Raw genomic sequence first — 20589 nt, 5'->3', positions numbered from 1 at the left:
GGATTTATACAGCTGTGTGTAAGGGGCTTCAGATAACTCTGCCTTAATATTAAGGGTTGTATGGCTTTGTGGAAGGACCCAGAGATAAGGTCCTTCAAAAAACCTGGATTAAAATCATGCCTAACAAACAAATCACATATCTTTTTTTCTACTGACTGGTCTTAGACTGCATTAATTTCTGGTCCAAATCCAATTTCTAGTCTTAAATAGAAGGGAACAATAGGTCAATTGAATCAAGGCTCTTCTACACTATCATATAATCCAGAATATCAAAGCAGATAATCCACATTATCTGCTTTGAGCTGGATTATCTGAGAGCCCTTCCAGACAGGCCCTATATCCCAGGATCTGATCCCAGGTTTTCTCATTTAACCTGGATTATATGAGTCCCCGCAGCCAGATAATCTGGGATAAACAGAAAACCTGGAATCAGATTCTGGGATATAGGGCCTGACTAGAAGGGCTCTGAGTCACTGCCAGATAACCAAGTTCAAAGCAGATCATCTGGATTTTATTCAGCTATATAGAAGGAGCATCAGGGCCCTTTCACACAGCCATATAACCCAAAATATCAAGGCAGATAATCCACAATATCAGCTTTGAACTGGGTTCCACACTGAGTCCACACTGTCATATAATCCTGTTCAATGTGGATTTTAAATGGCTGCGTGAAAGGGGCCTCAGCTGACTTATTCAGCAACTGATTCAACGGGACTCATTCATTTGGGACAATAATTACATTTAGGTCTTTATTATTATTATTATTATTATTATTATTATTATTATTATTATTATTATTATTAAAAAACAAGATGTTCTTCTGAAGTAGTGCAGGTCAACCACAGTTGTGCTCCATCATTTTATCATCACATCCTTCTGGCTCCAAATTGTTCAAGACTCAGCAACAGAGGCTAGTTTCATGTCCTCTTGTGTCACTATAGAAATATGTACATGTCTGCACCCCTCCATCTCCCCAAATAGTTGATTTATGTAACGGTAAAGCTATACAATTGTTCCTCTTCCTGCGGTTTCACTTTTGTTTCAAATCAACTTCAATTTGGGTTGGAAACTCACAACGGGTAGATGGTAATGGTAGTGGTGGAAGAATCACTTATTTCTGTCCCTCCCTCCTTTTTAAATTAGAAATTACCCCCATGTAAACAGTGTTTCACTTTGTGTGGGGACAGATAAGAATACTTGCCTTGTTTAAGCAATTCCAGGATACTAAAAACAACACATTTATGCCACTCTGTCTGATTTTATGTCAAAATCATTTGGCAACTTCAATAAAGAAAGCATTTGGCTTGTCTGATTATGAGGCACACTTTCCATCAGCTACTGACTTTTCCACTTGGAGTCTGAAAAATAAAGAACAAGATATAATTCATTAATTGACTTGTTAATTAATTCATTACTTTCATTTCAGTACAACCTTTCTGTCCCCAAAATATGCATTAAAAGTTACAATTATAACATTTCATTTTTAAAAAAATGTTTATTTATTTATTCTAATAATGATACATTTCTAAGTGTTTGTTGCATACAGTGCAATATTTTCCAGCTCTTACTGTTTCATTATCATTTCTTATATAATATATTTTAAGGGGTCTCAGTCTACTATCTGAATAATACATATAAAGGTATCATTGGCTTTCAATTGATATCCGCTTCCTCCTTATCTACAGTCTTATTTATAGGATCCCCTATGAACATTTTTAGTTTAGTTATACTTTTTGATTGAGATGTTGAATCACTGGTTGCTATTCATTAACAAATTTCTCTAATAATTCTCCTGGCAAAATGCAACATTCCAGGAGAATACTAATGCATTTTAAATAAATAGAGCAAATGCTTGGGTAGACAGGTAGAAATTTGAAAAAAAAAAACATTATAAAGAAATCATTTTAAGCAACCTTTTTTTTTCTGGGGGATATAGTGCATAGGGATACTTAGGGGACAGTTTCTCCTAATTTCCAAGGAGATGTATCAACAGGAAAACAGGGAAAGAATGGGAATGTTCATCAGTTTGGTTTTTGATACAAACTTTGCAAATTTCTTCATCAATACTAAAAGAGAAAGTTGGCATTTTGTTAATAAATAAAATGGAGAAAAAATGAAATCTGCCAGATTTGCCCATTTAGGACCTGGAGGGATTAAGTGAGTAGCTTTTGAAAATCTGGATTTCAATCCCATGTTTGTGGTACCAAACCATGATGGTTACAAAATTCATTATGCCTATTGAATCTGTCCAAGTATTGACAATTAAGGATTTGGTCCTATTTATTTTCAATAATAATAATTTTCAATCATAATCCACAGATTTGTATGTTCTAAATCCATTTGAAAATGAAAGGGGAAAGTGAAAACAACAGATTCAGCTTTCCAGAGTACAGTGTAAAGCTTTTTAAAGGTTGATTTCAGGAAGAAAACAAGTGTGTGTGTCCTTACAAACTTTCTATGAAACTGTAGTATGAAACACTGTGAAACTTGCAAAGACTTAAACAGGGAAAGCTGACCTCATGTATAAATTAATGTTTAAGGGTCTAGCGATTCCAACAAAACTGATGCCCTCCTAACTGCAGGGGGATTGTGGGCTGAGCTCACTTTCCCGTGAAATGTTCTTGTTGGTACCCTGGTGCTAGTTCTGTCGTTATTATGGATAGTAGAAATCCATCAACTTGTTTTTTATGGATGATTAAGAATGGCTGACCTTTCCCTCACAGGTACAAATAGGTAGTTTTTCAGTGGCTCTAAATGAGTGACAAGATAATTCCACCCATTTAATATTGAAGTGATGTTGATGATATCATTCTTCTAATGTTTGAAACAAGGAAGTATCGAGACCTTTCCCTCACTCTTGCACTGATCTCTGTGATGGATTTTCCCTGTGACTAATCGCTGTCGCATTAACCTGCACTATTTCATCCTTTGGAGCTGTCAAGATAATGACGATAATCGAAGGGGCTCATTGTAGGTAAAGGAAATTATATGAGCAAAGTAATATCATAAAACAGTGTTTAAATATTTTAATTTCATTTGTCAGGGCTGCCCCAACACTTCATTACACATATAACCATCTCTCATCAGTGGAATTAGTGCATTATTCATTACTGTTAATTATTTTCACATAATGGCTGCCCTGATATATTTAACCTCCACATTATATCTCAGATAATGGGCTTGTAAAATTGAATTGTGTGAAGAGTAGAGTTCTAAAGCTCATTTGCAGAACATCAAAGAACAAAGAAGAGGGAAAGAATTCTAAATGGGACATGTTACCCAGCTGGGGCCAAACATTTGTTTCTGTCTGATTTGCGTACAGAAAAATAGGTGGTTCAGAAGGGGGTTGGTACTTGATGCCTTCTGCTCATATTTCACAACTAATTAGTATTTGTTAATGACTTGCATGTTGGAAGCAACTCATAAGCTGTTCTGTGATATAAAGAACCTTCCAAACTAGGAAGACTGCTGCAATGAGTTTAACTTCTGCTAAATTCACTTGATGGACAACTCTCTCTCTTATTTTGCCTTAGATAATATTCATATAGTATTGATTGTGTACAATAAAATGTGGCTGAATGTCCTGCATCAGGAGTCATATGTGCATCACATAACTATGATTCTGTTTCTATATAAATGAGCATGAGTATTAGCTATCCCTCCCAATTTGGTGTTGTCTGCAATTTTGGTGATCATGCCTTCTAGCCCTTTATCTAAATCATTAAAAAAGATGTTGAACAGAACCGGGCCCAGGACAGAACCCTCCTTATGGCACTCCACTCGTCACTTCTTTCCAGGATGAAGAAAAAGCATTGGTGAGCACAGGAAGATATGCAAGATACTCAACTTAGGCAGAAAAAATGAAATGCAAAGATACAGAATGGGGGACGTCTGGCTCAACAGCAGTACGTGTGAAAAAGATCTTGGAGTCCTCATGGAAAACAAGTTAAACATGAGCCAACAATAAAGTGTGGCTTTAATGATACAAAAAAAGTAAATGGGATATTAGCCTGTTTAATGGGATATTGGCCTGTTTAAATAGAAGTATAGTGTCTAGATCCAGGGAAGTCATGCTAGCCCTCTATTCTGCCTTGGTCAGACCACAGCTGGAATAGTGTGTCCAATTCTGGGCAACACAATTCAAGGGAGATGTTGACAAACTGGAATGTGTTCAGAGAAGGATGGCTAAAATGATCAAGGGTCTAGAGAACAAGCCTTCTGAAGAGCGACTTAAAAAACTGGGCATGTTAAGCCTGCAGAAGAGAAGGCTTAGAGGAGACATGATAGCAATTGTATAAATATGTGAGGAAAGTCATAGGGTGGAGGGAGCAAGCTTGATTTCTGCTGCCCTGGAGACTAGGATGTGGAACAATGGCTTTAAGCTACAGGAAAGGAGATTCCACCTGAACATTAGGAAGAACTTCCTCACTGTGAGAGCTATAGCCATCTGTCAGTGTGGCGGAGTCTCCTTTTTTGGAGGCTTTTAAGCAGAGGCTGGATGACCATCTGTCAGGGGTGATTTGAATGTGATTTTTCTGCTTCTTGGCAGAGGGTTGGACTGGATGGCCCAGGAGGTCTCTTCCAACTCTATGATTCTATGTTGGAGATTGTAACTGCTTTAAAAGGTGGTTTCGGGGGGAGGGGGGGACTTTGGTCATTGTGCGGTTGGAAAGAATTCTGGCCTCTGAAGAACCAAAAGGAAATAGTGATGGCATAAGTATGACTCATGCCACCATCATTCACCAAAAGGATGCCAGTCTCTATAATTACAACTAGAGTCAATGAAAATTCAACTGACATGGTTAGGTTTGTTTTTCCTTTAGAGAAACAATACAATTTCATAGGTGAATATAAGGATGCAAATGCAAAGACTTCCCGAGTAACTATCTCCATTAAAAGCAGTTTACAAAGCCTTCTTCATCTGTTTCACATATTTTATGCCAAAAAACAGATCTGAATGTTGGATTCATCAGGACTGAGAGTATGAATGATAGAAAGCATATTTTGAAGGCTGTTGGTGGTTTCTGTATGAATCAACTCCAGGCTTTAGTGTGAAAACTTTTAAACAAAGGCTGGATGGCCATCTGTCAGGGGTTATGCTTTTCCTGTATGGCAGAGGGATTAGACTAGATGGCCCATGTGGTCTCTTCCATCTCTATTATTATATGATTCTACATTTAAAGGAGCAATCCAAAGTATCGCTCTCCCCTTTAATCCAAAATAAGCGTAACACATTGAACAGCTCCTTTGAAAGGCAGGCTAAAGCCCAACATGGATTGATAGTATATAGCCAGCCACCATCTTAATATTGTTCCTGAACAGAAGCAAAGAGCTAGTATAATGGTTTGAATTTTGGACTAGAACCAGGTTTCAAATCCTCATTCAGAATGGAAATCCACTTTGGGCAAATCAGTGCTTTTCATCCATAGTGACAATGGCAAACCCTCTCTGTACCAGTCTTGCCAAGGCAATTGAATGACAGACTCGTTTTAGGGTTGTTATAAATTGTAAATGTCTTGACTGCACATAAAACAACCAATTAAAAGAATTTTTCATGACTAATTTAAATCCTATTGATTACAGTGGCTCTAATTCCAAGGTATGATTCAATCTCAATCTGATCCACTGAAAAGAAGGAGGTTGCGTTAATTTAACCAGAAAAGAAGTGGATTGCATTCTGACTCATTTTAGTGCGGCTTCTGGGCACATCCGAAGATCTTAGGGCCCATTCAGACGGGGCCCAAAACGCTCGAGCTTGTGTGCTTTTTACCGAAAACAGCTACATGACGCCTTTGGTAAAAATGAATTAATTTGAGACAAAGCAGGAAAATCCTGCTTTGTCCCGAATTAATTTGATACCTGTTAAGACCAGGATCTTTTATACAATCCAGGTCTTTCCAGGTGTAGGCCCAGTGTGGATTGGGCCAGGGGTCTGTGTCACACGAGCCTCAGGCCCAATCCACTCAGCCGTCTTGGGTTTATTGGGCTCCGTGAGCCCAGAAAACTCAGAGGGCACCAATCCCCTTCCCAACTCCCCCCCCCCCCCAGAGGCCTTAAATTAGAAAGTAACTTACCTGGCCACCATTAAGGTCCTGCCAGAGTCCTCCTGGTATATAGAAATAATACGCCAGATGTGGGGGGGGGGAGCAATTTTCCTCCTGCCCCCGCCTCTTCTGGCAGATCATTTCTATGTGTTAGGAGGACCTGAATGGTGGGCAGGTATGTTATTTTGTATTTTAAGGTCTATCGGGGGTGTCTCAGTGCCTTCCTGGTAACTTCATCTAGACACCCGCTGGGGAAAGTGTGCAGTTTAGGGGGAGGTATGGGGGAAGGCCACCTGGAACCAGGTTTTTAAAATCTGGTTCGGCATGCCCTTTCCTATTATCTCGAAGTGCCCCTCTTTTGTATTAGTGAGTGGGCACTCTATATGCTTATAAGGACAAATCAAACTGTATTTGGGGACTGTGTCTACCATTAGACATCAGAAGGCAGTTGTTTAGGTCAGTTTTTTAAAAGTATAGTTGCAAGTAGGTAGTGTGCATTTAGAAAAAAAGGAATGGAAATGTCCAGCCTCTATCAACCTATTACCCTTGGTTGTTGTTGTTGATGATGATGATGTTGTGTATTTTCACATCATATCTGATTTATGGTGACTCTAAGAGGAATCTATTATCGGGTTTTGGTGGGGGGGGGGGGGTGAGCATCTTTCACAAGGGACACCTATTAAGTTTTCATGGTTACATAAGAATTCAAATCCTGGTTTCCAGAATTGCAGTAAAATATTCAAACAACTATGTCCAAGGCCTGTAATAATATTTTCTGTAGCCAAATCACCTGTGATTTTACTTCCCTTTGAAGCTTTAGAATGAGAAAGCTTCTGCTGCCTGAAATGGGTAAATGTATTATGCTTATTTAAAATACACATGTTAAGTTGGCTCTTTTTAAAGTTAGTTGTTTTTCTCTGTTAGATAAAAAAGAGTTGTCTACAAATGCAGTTAAGAATATACTTCAAAATGCTTAAGTTCTTTCAGATACTATACCAATGTGATCCTTTATTGAACTGAGACTTATCATCTAAAAAGGCTGATTTTCAATCTTATGAAGATTATCTCTTGGTTGAATGGGGTGGGTGTCAGAAGACCAAAAATGGTTTATGTACAAGTCATTTAGGATGATTTACATATTACATTCTTATGAGCTAAAAAGTAATTTTTCATAAAAGTATTCCGCATCCATCTCTTAAGTGGGAATAGGGTTTTAGCCTGTGCATTAACTATTTATAAAACATCTATCATCTTTCATCAGGCATCCTCTGAGTTTCATTTAAGAGATAAATTTATTTCCCTGAGTAATGCTTTAAGTTTATTGGAGAGTTCACATTCTGTAGAAGGGTATTCTAAAATTGTGGTGCCTAGGCTCTTAAATGATAACTTGTTAAAAGAGTAAGGGGGAACATGTTTTCTTGGAGCTGTGTATGGACAATAATACTCGAGCAAGTTGCCAGAATGGGTAGATGTTACTGGAAATCAAAAATCCATGGGAGGTCCATGTTATAACACTATTAGAACAATGAAAAGTAATGAGATGTGGAAAGTTGATGATTATATTTCAGAATATTTATGTATAGTTATCTCACTACATAAAACAATATTCTGAAAAGTTTTAGCAGTTATCTAGAAAAGAGACTATCTTTGTACTATAGAGTCTAAATCCAATTTTCTCCTACCAACTACAGGCCTGTAACCAGAAAAAAAATCCGTGGGGTTGAATTTTTTTTAAAGCAAATGTGCAGAAATCTGAAGAAGTTTCTTCACATTTGGAAAAAAACCTGTATATCACAGACAAGATATGCTTCCAGTGCATTTGATGTTTTTCTGCAGGAGCATTTTTCCATTTTCTACACCAGGTCAAATTCTTCCATCCCACCCCAAACCAGACAGCTGACCACAAAATGAAGATTTATACTTCCAATACAGTGTTCCCTCACTACTTTGTGGTTCACTTTTCACGGATTTGCTGTTTCGCGGTTTTTCAATAAACTCTAAAAGACTATTATAAATAATAAAAATTTACAATTTACAGCCTAAGAAAGGGAGGAAGGAGAAGCCAAAGGGAGAAAAAAGAAGCCCAAGCGGCAATGGGAGGAGAAGGAGGCAATTTATCAACACACAATTGGTTGATAAAAACTTAAAATAGTGTATAACTACTAAAATAATGTTTAAATATTAAAATAAATATAGTGTCCCTACTTTGCAGATTTTCACTTATTGCGGGTGGTCCTGGAACCTAAACCCCATGATAAATGAGGGAACACTGTAGTATGTTTGTGCCTTGCTCTGAGGCCAAGAGACTATGACTGCACAGCTTACAGAACAGACCAGATCTGGTGCCTTCAAGTCTGTTAGGCCATCAACGCGAGCAGGCAGAAACTGGAGAGCCTTTCAGATACAGAAGAGGACCATATGGGCTCCTCCAGAATGACCCCAGTCTGAGGCAACAACAGCCCAAAAACATGAAGCCCGACATGAGGTCTGAACAAAATGGGGACCTACAAATGAAGGCTTCCTAATATACTGGCAAAGGCTATAAAGCTGATCATGAGGCTTAGAACATTTGCCATGCAAAATTAAAATAAAATAAAAACCTGCACACAAATGCTATTTCCTGTGTAGGAAATGCTGTAATTGTGGACTTGTTATTTGCAAATGACAGAACATTCAAAATTGCGATGGTGCTCATCAATCCAGGATTCTCCTCTTCAGAGTTTCCCAATACACAAGAAACATCTTTTTTTACGATTTGTCCAATATTCTTTCTATTTCTAAGAACTACTAGTCCCAGACTTTCTGTGCCCAGGAAGGATGGAGTAAATCCTTATAATAATCAAGGAAAATGATCCCAAGAAGAGTGAGAGACTCATAGGTCCAAAATTCCTAGTTCATACACACAAACATGCTGAATTAAATCCAACTGGGTTAAACAATGGGGATAATAGGGTTTAAATGTATAATATTGAGGAATAAAATGCCCCAATTTTATTAGTTACTAGCTGTGCCCGGCCACGCATTGCTGTGGCAAAGTGGTGGTGGTATTGTTGTGGAATTTTTATTTGACGTTATTTGTATTTTTTAATTAATTTTATTGTAACTTATCTTTTATTTATTATATTTTATTATTTTCTTGTATTATTTTTAGTTATTTTCTGTTATTATAGTATTTTATTGTATTTATTTTTTAGTGTTTTTAATTATTTTTAGTTTTTATTGTATTATTTGTATTTATTTTTTATTGTTTTATTATTATTTGTGTTTTTATTATTTTATTTTATTATGTGTATGTATTATATTTTATTATTTGATTATATTATTTTTATTTATTTATTTTTATTGTATTATTTTATTTTGTTTTTAATGTATTTTTTGTATTGATTTTATTATTTTTGTTTCTTTTTGTATTGGGTTGCTCTGAGTTCTGTGGTCTGCCTGGTCATGTTCCAAATGTATTCTCTCCTGATGTTTCGCCTGCATGTATGGCAGGCATCCTCAGAGGTTGTGAAATGTGTTATAATGAAAGCAAGTGGGGGTTTATATATCTGTGGAATGACCAGGGTGGAAGAAAAAACTGTTGTTTGCTTTAGGCATGTGTGAATGTTGGAATTGGCACTTGAATAGCCTTGTAGCTTCCAAGCCTGGATGGTTCCTGCCTGCCTGCAATGAACAAAATATGGCTCCCAGTATTAAAAAAAAAATCTGTGAAATCAGGACAGTTAACTAAAGAACAGCACTGAACAATCAGGGAATTCCAGACATGATGTACTGAGGGCCAGCTAACATCTCCCAAGAAAGGATTCCTCTCTGAAGCAGGAAGTAGGCAGGCCTTGAAGGTGCAAGGGCATTCAATGGTAATCAAGGTGGCCAATTCACAGTCGCCTCAGACAGATAAGAGCTAATAATAATAATAATAACTTTATTCTTATACCCCGCCCCATCTCCCCGAAGGGACTCGGGGCGGCTTACATGGGGCCAAGCCTGGACACAACAATATAAAAGCAAAAGCAAAACAATAAAAAAGATCAATCAGCAATAAAACATCAACAACGATAAAAACAATCATTAAAAGTCACATACAAAAATAAAATCTTAAAATCCCAAGGATCTGGACCAAGGTGCAAAATGTCCCATCCTGGATATCATTGCTGAGATAGAAATAAACATCCCACTTGTCTGTTTTCAAACAGATCTCATAATCTCTGAGGATGCCTGGCATAGACATGGATGGCAGTTTGGCAGCAGATAGTGTCGTGAGGGAATGTGATGTTTAATAGGTTTTTCCTGAATCCTTTCTTGTTATCCAACATATTCACTTATCCAATGTTCTGGTGGCCTGTTTATGTTGGATAAGTGAGACTCTACTGTATATTTATAATCTTATATTATCTGCTTAGAACTGGATTATATGAGGCCCCTTCTACACAGCTGGATAAAATGCACACTGACATAGATTATATGGCAGTGTGGACTCAAGATAACCCAGTTCAAAGCAGATAATATAAGATTATAAATGGGTTATATAGGTGTGTGGAAGGGCCTTGAGTCTACACTGCCATATAATCCAGTTAAAATCTGATAATCTGTATTTTATAGGCAGTGGGGAAGAGGCCTAAGTGCGGCCTAACTCTGCCTGTCCCCTGGGCTGAGTGGGTTGCTAAGAGACCAAGTGGGCGGAGCTTAGCCTTCTAACTGGCAGTAATTGGATAAAAACAATTATTCCTCTCCCTCTAATTAGGAGTTTATTTTTATTTTCCTTTTGTTGTCAGAACCTAGGGGCAAGGATGGTGGATTGTGCTGCCAAATGTCTAGGTTCTGGGGCTTGTACTTTTGTTGTTTAGTGGGAGGGGGGACACCATTACTCTTTTATATATATAGATAGCTGAAATATCTTGGCTTATCGGGGAACAATGGATTCATGCAATGGACGACAAATCTGCTGACCAGTGAATAGCCATCCCATTCCAGACAAGACCCATGTGAACAACCACAAGATGACAGAAAGCAGGAAGCCACATGGGGAACAGTCACTGTGGGGTTCTTTTGTTGATTGGGGGTCAACAGCATCTATGCTGAGTGTGTCTATAGAAGCCTTCTCCCAAAGATCTCTTAAATGGACTCCCAGAATGAAGATATTGGGCATAGTGGTCTTGTCTTTCCACAAACTGATCAAGGCAGGTTATATATTGGACCAGTCCTGCCTACAAATTGAAAAATCATATTGAAGAGAAATCTGGTCAATGCATCCTTCCTATATGTTCTAGTTTTGTATGTACAAGCAGTTTGGTTCATGTAGCAAAGTGATATTTATGTAAAGTGATGTAGTCCATGAACAAAATGTATGATTTGATTCTGTAGAGCAATACCTCATCTTCCATAACAGGACAGGGGCAAAAAAGGATTAGTGTGGCACCAAATCCCACAAGTGCCAATTTCTCTCCTTGGCAGTTATTGTACGATAGCTACCCGCAAATCTTTGCCTCCAAATTACCTTGCCAGACTTGCTTTTATCACTAGGTGTCTTGCCTTAGGGAGGGCACCCTTTATTCCTTCAATTCAGGCAGCAAAATATCTCAAGTTTGCCATGATTCAAAGTAGAAACTGGTCCTAAGTTTATCACATGGGTAATGTAAGACTCTTCATCTAGAATTATCTCAACTATAAAAGTGTAGAGCTGTTAAATTTGGAGCATGTGAATTTGTTTTTTATTGGCTGTTACCATTTCTATGGTAGTAACATAAAGAAGTGCGTGTTTAAAAATTAAATACCTTTAAAAAAGACTTTTCTGCACAAAAATTTAAAATATTTTAAAGGCAGTGACAAAAGTTTAGTCTACCCATAGATATCGTATTTAAATTCCCACACATTCATTCATCCCTGTATGTCTATATAATTTTCTTCTCTCGTATATTATTAGATATTCTTGTAAATGCCTTGTAATCTATGATTGATTACCCAGTTGTAAAAGGACACATGTCAGATGACCTGATGCATGGATTTTGTAATTGAACTCACATATGTCAAAATGTATATATAGAATATGTAACCACATCTGTCAAACTCTTCTAATATATCAGATTTTGCATCTCGAATGCCCAGAAATTCATTAAACATATGCAGCCTCTTAGGTGAAATCACAGCGACACATTCTGACACTGAAATTTTCAGTGACATCGTAGAAACAGATTTTGCAAGCAAGTAGCACAAGGACTGAACATGACAATGGAGCCATGGAGATGGTAAGATGGAAAAATAAAATATTGATATGACTCTTGTAAGCTAGGCTAGAGACTGGTTAAGAACAGCACTTGATAGCAGTACTTATGGAAGTGAGCTTTTACATGGGAACAGGAGCGGAGCACTGCTTTATTCTACTGCTGTTTTCCATTGTCTATGCATAGAAAAGTTTATGTGTTTTTATATACTTTTATATATTCACTCAATTTATATCTGACGTTTCCCTGAATATGGAATCCAATTATGCTTTCAAATGGAATTAAAACAAAATACAGTTTAAAGAATGGCAAATACCAAAGTTAAAAAGTCAAACAATCATATTAAAAACTTTAATTTAAAACAGTTTTTAAAGGTAGTTAAAATACAATAGTAAAATATAAATACTAACACAAGGTTGCAGATTATCCATTGCAACTTTTCACATATTCCCATGTGCTGAATATTTAGGAGTAAATAGATAGTTTTATACTAGTTTTGTATTACTTTTTCACAGGAGTTGTGAGGACTTTGAAAGACACTGGGTGTGTTGGACCAAAAGTCCATCTAGCTTATGCTTGTGATTGGGAGTCAAGGCCTTACTTGTGAAGGGAACACTGCATTGAAACCAGGGCTAGCCCAAAGGTGAAGACTGGCTGTTGGCTGAGGTCACAGGATAGTGCTGGATTGGATAGTTAACCTGATCACGCATGCTGAAGAAAGGGCTTGTGAGAAAACAAAAATCTTGCCAAGCATGGAAGATGGCTAAGGAAAGAAAGTAATTTATTGGAGAAATAATCTGTATCCTAAAAGAAATAACATCCTGAGCAAATACATGTTAAAATTCAGAGACAGTGGAGGATAATTTCCATTTATGGAAACCCATGATAAAGATTAGATCTCTGTTATGTTCCTCTATCTTGTGGTGACTCTGTTATAGGGTCTTCTTGGAGAGATTTGCTCATAGTGGGTTTTTCATTGCCTTCCTCTGAGGCTGAAGGACATGCCCACGACAATTCAGGGGGCTTGTGTTCTGAGCTCAGAACCTTGGTTTTCCAGAGTCATTGAGACTCATGGTGTTTACACAATATTTTGCCTCATCTGTAACTGTGCAGATTGAACATAGATGGTGAACATCATGGCACTTCTATATAAAGAAAAATTAAAAGAAGCAACCACAAAAAAGCTGAAAGATAGCTGCTTTCTTGAGCTTCTCAACATTTCTTTAAAAAAACTTCACCTATCTTTCCTCTTAACTAGGGACAAGGGAAAGACTGACAACCTCATCACATTGGGAAATTTACCCACTCTAGAACACTCCATGCTGGCTACAATGGGGAAATTTGAACACAGGAGACTCCCTGTGTTCAGATTGGGAATGCTGGGGACAGCACGGGAGCAAGCCGGAAAGGTACGCTTTGCGGCGTGTGATGAGTAAGTGGGTAATGCAGGTGATGTGGGGTGCTGGGTGACAGATTTGCCCTGCTGCCCCATGATTTTCCTTGGTGCCCAATGGATTCCCCTACTGTCCCCACATCAAGGATCTCCATGTCATCTTCAGTCTTCTAGAAGCATCTCTAGCTATTTCCTGTCTGTTTGGGATTTTCCGTATAGCAGAAGTGATTTCATTAGAGTTAGGAACATGTCATTCTGTCCCAGTTTTTTCTAACCCATTCATGTATGTACAACTATTTAACCCAAGTGTGGAATTGATTCTCTCCTTGATTAATTTTTTCCATCTTTGATGTTCCATATTTCTGTATTATAACTACTTTAAAGAAAAGCTAACCTAATCATAGAATTAATTACAGAATTAATGAATGAATGTCCTCCAGTTCTCCAACCTGTTTTGTAATAAGCAAGGCATTCTCAACAAAGGAGAGGTAAAGGAAGCACATCTTTTTCCAATGGATACTGTATCCAGATTTGCTGGATAAAAGGCAATTCAGACTAGAAATGCACTGGATGAGTTGTGGATGATGTAATTAAATGCATTTTTACAGCACCTTTGGGCTAGTTCCTTTTATTTTCCACATCTGATGGCACTGACCCCTTTTGTTCTTTCCACATTATGACCAACAATATGTTACACTTTCTCACAGATTGGAGACTTGGCTGTGCTCTGGTAGCTGGCAGCAGAAATGTTCATTAAAGCGATGTATTTTAGCAACCTGGAACATTCTTGGGGGCTTACTGTCTTCTTATCACATTCCTAATATTTTCTTATTTCCTTCAGAGACCTCTTCAATCCACTGAGCCACTTGAACAACCCAATTCTGTATCTTTAAAAGAGCCTATGTTTTTCTCCCTGATGAATAATCAGAAACATATTGGAAAAATAAAGCACAAATGGCCCTCACATTACCTAACTATACAACCACTTACTAATAGTGTTAGAAACCCAAGGCAGAAATATTGAGGTTGGTCATAATTTTAGATTTTATGGGTACGTGTTTTTATTTCTCATGCTTGTGACCAGGTTTCTTCCGTAGAAGTCCCCTGAAAACAGAGTAATTTGGTTCCTAAGCTAAGCCCACTGGATATGATTGGATAACCACTATACTGCTTTGTGTTATTCATGGTTAGCATAGCGGGTTTATTCTGCCCTAGCAAATTGTTACATCAGAAAACAAGGTCAGTTTGAGAGACAAGTTGACCAAAAATAATAGCATTGATGGAGAAATATAGGGATAACCCTACACTCCTATTGGATGAGAACCTGAGTCAAAGGCTTTCATAATTTTATGATTTTGTAAAAGTAGACACATGATGTTTTTAGTGAATTGTAAAGATACTTATTGAGGAGTCATGCACTATGCCCCTTTGTGAAATATGAGTTCCCTCTATGCAGTGAATTTCGTAGTCCACTAGTGCCCATTGTGCAAGAGACTTCCATATAATTTGGTACACATTGGGCAATGGGACCCATGGCATAACACCCATGCCATTTGCTTTATTTGCCTAATAGTCCTGGTGACATAGCTATTCCTTTGCTCCAATCTCCAAAAAAGACCATGTGGAGGCTTTACTCCTACTACCAAACAGATAAGACTCCTGGAGATAATCCAGTCTAGGTGCCACCACCAACTGATTTTAAATTCAGTGGATCCTAGCTTATTGACATCTTAACTTGTACTGTTTCCCACCCCTTGGGAGAAGAGAAGCCTATACCTATGCACACATGGACACAAAACCTGAGCAAAGACACATGAAAGAGTGTGGAAAACAAGAGATCTTTAAAAGAAAAGGTTTTTATTCCAACTGAGTAATCTACCTAAAAATTTCCTATTCTACTCTTGACCAGATTTTCCAAATCCTTATATGTTACCCTTACTGTTTCTAAGTCAATTTATGATGACAAAAAACCCTAACAGGGTGATAATTGTTATTTTATGACAACAAAAAATATTTAAAAGAAATGACTTAGTAATTAAAGATAGATAAGTATTTTAAGTTAAAGGTAAAGGTTTTCCCCTGACATTAAGTCTAATCGTGCCCGACTCTGGAGGTTGGTGCTCATCTCCATTTCTAAGCCGAAGAGCCAGTGTTGTCCGTAGACACCTCCAAGGTCATGTGGCTGGCATGGCATGCCGTTACTTTCCTGCCAAGTGATACCTATTGATCTACTCACATTTGCATGTTTTTGAACTGCTAGGTTGGCAGAAGCTGGGGCTGACAGTGGGAGCTCACCCCACTCCCTGGATTTGAACCACAAAGCTTTCAGTCAGCAAGTTCAGCAGCTCAGAGGTTTAACCCGCTACACCACCAGGGACATGAAACATGAAAAACAATAATTACATTGTTATATCTAAGTAAGAAAATTGTATCCCTAATGAAAAACTATTAGACTCAATTATCTTCTTTCCTTTTATCATCTTCTTCAGTGAGAACCATTTTTGGGGGCTAGTCTGTCACGTAACATAACCATGTTGCTTCAGTGTCACCTGTAAAGTGAATATGATAGATTATTATGAATGTCAAATAACCTCTCCAGTTTTTAAAAGCTGTAAGTAACAGCTTTTAGAAAGGGCAACTCCTGTTTAAAAAATTGCTGCCTCACACTTGACTGAGAGGCATACTTTATTTTGCATATATTGTTTGTGAGAATTTATTATTGATTTGATTTTACTGTTAAAGAAGGCCACTGTTTGATCAAACTGATTTTAACATGAGTTACTATTTTCCCCGTTGTACACAACATCTCTTTTATTTGTAAGTTTTTATTGTTATGATTATATGTGGTGTTCAATTTTTGCCGGAGTTTGTAAGCCTCCTTGAGTCCCCTGGAGGGTGTGGAAGGCAGGGTATAAATTAAGTAAAATAAATTAATACATTTGTCTCATTTTTGTTCACAAAGGCATTTAATTTTTTTTACTAATTATTATCAAGTGTAATGTATGGGAAATGATCACCTGTCATTGAATTTCACCCTTTTCAGAATTACATACTCCCTGTTCTGATGTGTGTAACAATAGGTTTCTGCTGCCTAGTAAAAACACCCATTTATTAGAATTCCATTTAAAGATCAGCAAATCCAAAGGCTTGGGATGACTGTCTCTGACTTAGGCTGTAAACATTGAGAGTATCTCTGAGCTCAGAATAATAAGGGTTTATTCAGGTATTTTATAAAGAGGCAATAAGCCATTTCTGAAAATTTACAGGCAGTCCCCAAGATACAAACAAGATAGGTTCTGTAGGTTTGTTCTTAGGTTAAGTCAGAACAGGTACATTTTAAAAGTAGATAGATAGATAGAGAGCTTAGGGAAGGTTTACACTCCTGTGGTGTTTGTTTTGCTGTCTGCGCCCCTGTTCAGGAGACTTCACCTCACTTTCGATCCCTGTGATCACTGGATTTGAAAAAAAAATGGTTTGTATGGAAACAAGGATTAGTGATAATGCTTCAGGGGAGACCCCTTTTCCCCATTATAACTCTTTCAGGAGTGAAGTTCCCTTCCTAAAAACATGGCTCTTCAGACCCTTGACCCATCTATGGTTAGCTCAATTATCCACCAATTATGTTACTTCACACTTAATCTCTTACTCTCAGGTTCTACTGAATTTTAGGAAATTTTTATAATTTTTACAATTTCTAAAATTTTTAGCTGGTATTTTATGTGTGTTGTAGTTTTTATACTTATGTCACTGTGTATATATGTATTGTTGTTTATATGAACACTTGGAGTGCTTCTGTGAGCTGCCCTGAGTCCCTTCAGGGAGATGGTGGTGGGGTATAAATAAAGATTAATTTATTTATTTATTATTATTATTCCTAGGGGTAGATTTCTCTCAGCTCCTGTTGTCTCAACCCCATTCTTAACTAAGAGTCATTTGTAAGTTGGATGTTTGTAACATGAGGACTACCTGTATATCCAAGTAGTGCATTTAGATTTCTAGAGGAAACATGGGAGTTAGAGAGGCTCTTTCTTTTCTAAAGATATTTTTGCTTATTTTGAACATTTACTAATCAAATTCTTGCAATTGCTATTAACAGGCGTTTTACTTGATTATTGCTACTTGTGCCCATATACTGTCATTCTCAATGGGAGTTTTTAAAACTGCAAGTCTCTGGCATATTTTGGTCCAGTGCCATGGAAAGTGTAGAGACTAAAAGCACAGAGACCTTGATTTTGTTTTATTTTGTCATTTATTCATAACTGTGACATTTCATGTCATATAAAATTAAAAAGTTTAGCTTGTTCATTCCTGCCCAAGGTAACTTTAGCTATGGCCCTTTAGAACTTTAACAGCTCCTGTGCCACAGACTCTACAAAAAGGCAAAATGTATCTTTAGATTATGTGGTGATTCATAAATGATGCATTGCGAGAACATGGTGTGAGGGTTGTTGCAAGGATGTTAGAAATGAGCAAGGGAAGAGTGCACTACTTGATGGGAAGGGCAGCTGATTTCCTGATCAAGGAATGAAATGTTTAGCTGGAGAAGTATTTTGTCTGCTTTTTCCACTATGGCCTCCCTTATCTATTGAAAGTGTTTGATATATTTATTATATGGAATGCTATATAACATGGACATCTTTATTGAAAATTTCAGATCCAGCTAAATGCTTTTCCAGTTTGAAATGCTGCCTCTCTGACTTTCAAGGCACCTCTATGATGCTGCTAATTACCAAAGCAAAAATGAGAAATAGAAAATTCTAGATCATGTGAATCATTTCTATTCCTAGACCCTCAGCAATGGACAGCTGTATTGATGTGTGTACAAGTGTTGTGTTGCTCTGTAGAAGTACCTTGGTTATGAAACTCCCTTCAATGGAGCCTAGGCGGGCTCCTCCTTTTCTGAGCTTCTGCTGGGTGTCTAAGAAAGGACTACATGCCCATTGATTCTTGAAATATCTCAAGGCGTTTTATTTGTCTTGTGGATCTAGATGACATCCATAAATGTCATAGATATAGTCAGATGATTGATATAGAAATAGAGATAGATAGATAGATAGATAGATAGATAGATAGATAGATAGATAGATAGCAGACGGATAGACATAGCAGATGGATAGACAGATAGATAATGGATAATAGATAATAGTTAAATGATGATATATTTAGAGAAAAATCTGGCAAAGATTGTGCGTCCCACTCAATTTCCACAAACCTGTTCAAAGTTAGCTGAAGCTACCATTTTCACTTAACAGAGCAGTTACTTGCAATGCCACCAGATCACATTCTTCAAAGGGAGCAAAATAAATGTCAGACAATAAAAGCACTCAGTTGACTAATCTCAAAATAATGATTAAAAAACAAAACAAAACTACGGATGAATTCTCAGGAATGTTCTGCATTTCTCTGGGGCCCCTTCTGCCATATAATCCAGATTATCAAAGCACATAATCCACATTATCTGCTTTGAACTGGGTTATATGAGTCTACACTGTCAAATAATCCAGTTCAAAGCAGATAATCTGGATTTTTGGCAGAGGGACAGATAACAGGGTAAGCTTCACTGGCTTTTGTATATGAGGAATTGTAGTTTGGTGAGGCACCAGCAGCTTTTGGCAGAGAAAGTTAAAGAACTTGTGAAACTATGACACCGATGATTCCATAGCATTGAGTCATGGAAGTTAAAGTGCAAATCTAAGAATTCAATTTCATGGAGCAATTCACTGCAGTTAAATGTCTGAGAGATTGAATTAAAATATTTGTGAAAGAGAAAGAAAAATAATCCAAAATTATAAATAAGCAGAATTTGACCCTAATACAGAAATACTTGTTACAGAACAACTGCAAAGAGATGGAGCCAACAGTAATTTCTCACAATTACAATTTCTCTTCCATAGCACAAAGAAAAATTCTTAGGGAGAAAATCCACACTATATACTTATTAGTCACTCAATTCCACTCCCTCAAGTTCCCTTCTCTGCATCCTCAGCAATTCTACAGAATCTTAAAAGAAGATATATTTTTTTAAAGAAAAGGTCTGCATCAAATAAACTCAAAATCTTTTCTGAATAGTCTTTGGCTTTAGTTGTAGTTATTTTGGATGAAAGTCAAGTTTGTCTTGTGAATCATAAGAATCGTGTCTTATGAGCATTGGTATTTGGTCAAACCTGATGCACAGCACATCTATATTTGTTTGGTTCTTGGTCTGCTGGGACTCCTTGAGTAAAAGAAATGTATGGAATCATTGTGACACAATACTGAAACACAAAAACGACCTGTTACTGACCTGGGAGCCGAGTATTGGCCTTTGAGCATTTCTGGAGATCCTTTTCAGCACATGGTTCCTTTAGGGAAAGAAAAGATGTTGTAAGAAATGTTTTGTTGAACAAAGTTTAGAAACAACAGCAATAAAGACTTAGCAGGCTTTTAATGTTTCTTCAATCCTTTGTCTTCCTACCTCAATACAGAGTTTGTAAATTATCTTACTGTAACTTTTTGTTACTTTATAGAGGCTGAGAAGATACTAGGAGTTCTAATGCAAAAAAGAAAATTTTCTGCTTTCTGCTGAATGTAGACATTTGTTATTATAAACTGAGCAACATCATTTACTCATCTTTTGCTCATAATAACCAAAGGTTGTTGCACGACATAACCAGCTTTCAGAAGTAATCAGTGTAGAACCGAACTTAAAAAAAATGTATTGTCTTTTGTATCGATAGAAGCACTTCTTTTGTAATGCAGAATGTCATCTCTGACATTTTAGGTAAGTCCCTGCCACCTTCAATGGAAAGGATGGTGTTTCTGAATTGTCAAGAGATTTGAAAGTGCATCCATTACAATGTATAATATATGCTGAATGATTAATGTTGGTAAATTAATGCGTTGAAATTATATGTGCACAAACCACTCTTTGCGTGGCATGTTTGCCCAATGGTTA

At 37.2% G+C, this 20589-nt stretch overlaps 1 long non-coding RNA gene across 1 annotated transcript in view; it reads right to left on the bottom strand.

The window, feature by feature from the left end:
- Positions 1–828: 828 nt before the first annotated feature.
- The window catches only part of LOC134297577 (uncharacterized), a 227084-nt gene continuing 207323 nt past the window's right edge, over positions 829–20589 (bottom strand). Inside the window, exons 2-3 of the long non-coding RNA XR_010004375.1 lie at positions 19939–19996; positions 829–1358 (exon numbers count right to left, since the gene is read on the bottom strand). This is a non-coding gene — a long non-coding RNA (uncharacterized LOC134297577). The remainder of the gene's footprint in view (positions 1359–19938; positions 19997–20589) is intronic.

The sequence above is a fragment of the Anolis carolinensis genome, chromosome 3, assembly GCF_035594765.1.
Source record: "Anolis carolinensis isolate JA03-04 chromosome 3, rAnoCar3.1.pri, whole genome shotgun sequence".
Classification (NCBI taxonomy): Eukaryota; Metazoa; Chordata; class Lepidosauria; order Squamata; family Dactyloidae; genus Anolis; species Anolis carolinensis.
Note: the sequence above shows the minus strand (reverse complement) of the source record. Positions and strands in the feature narration are given on the sequence as shown.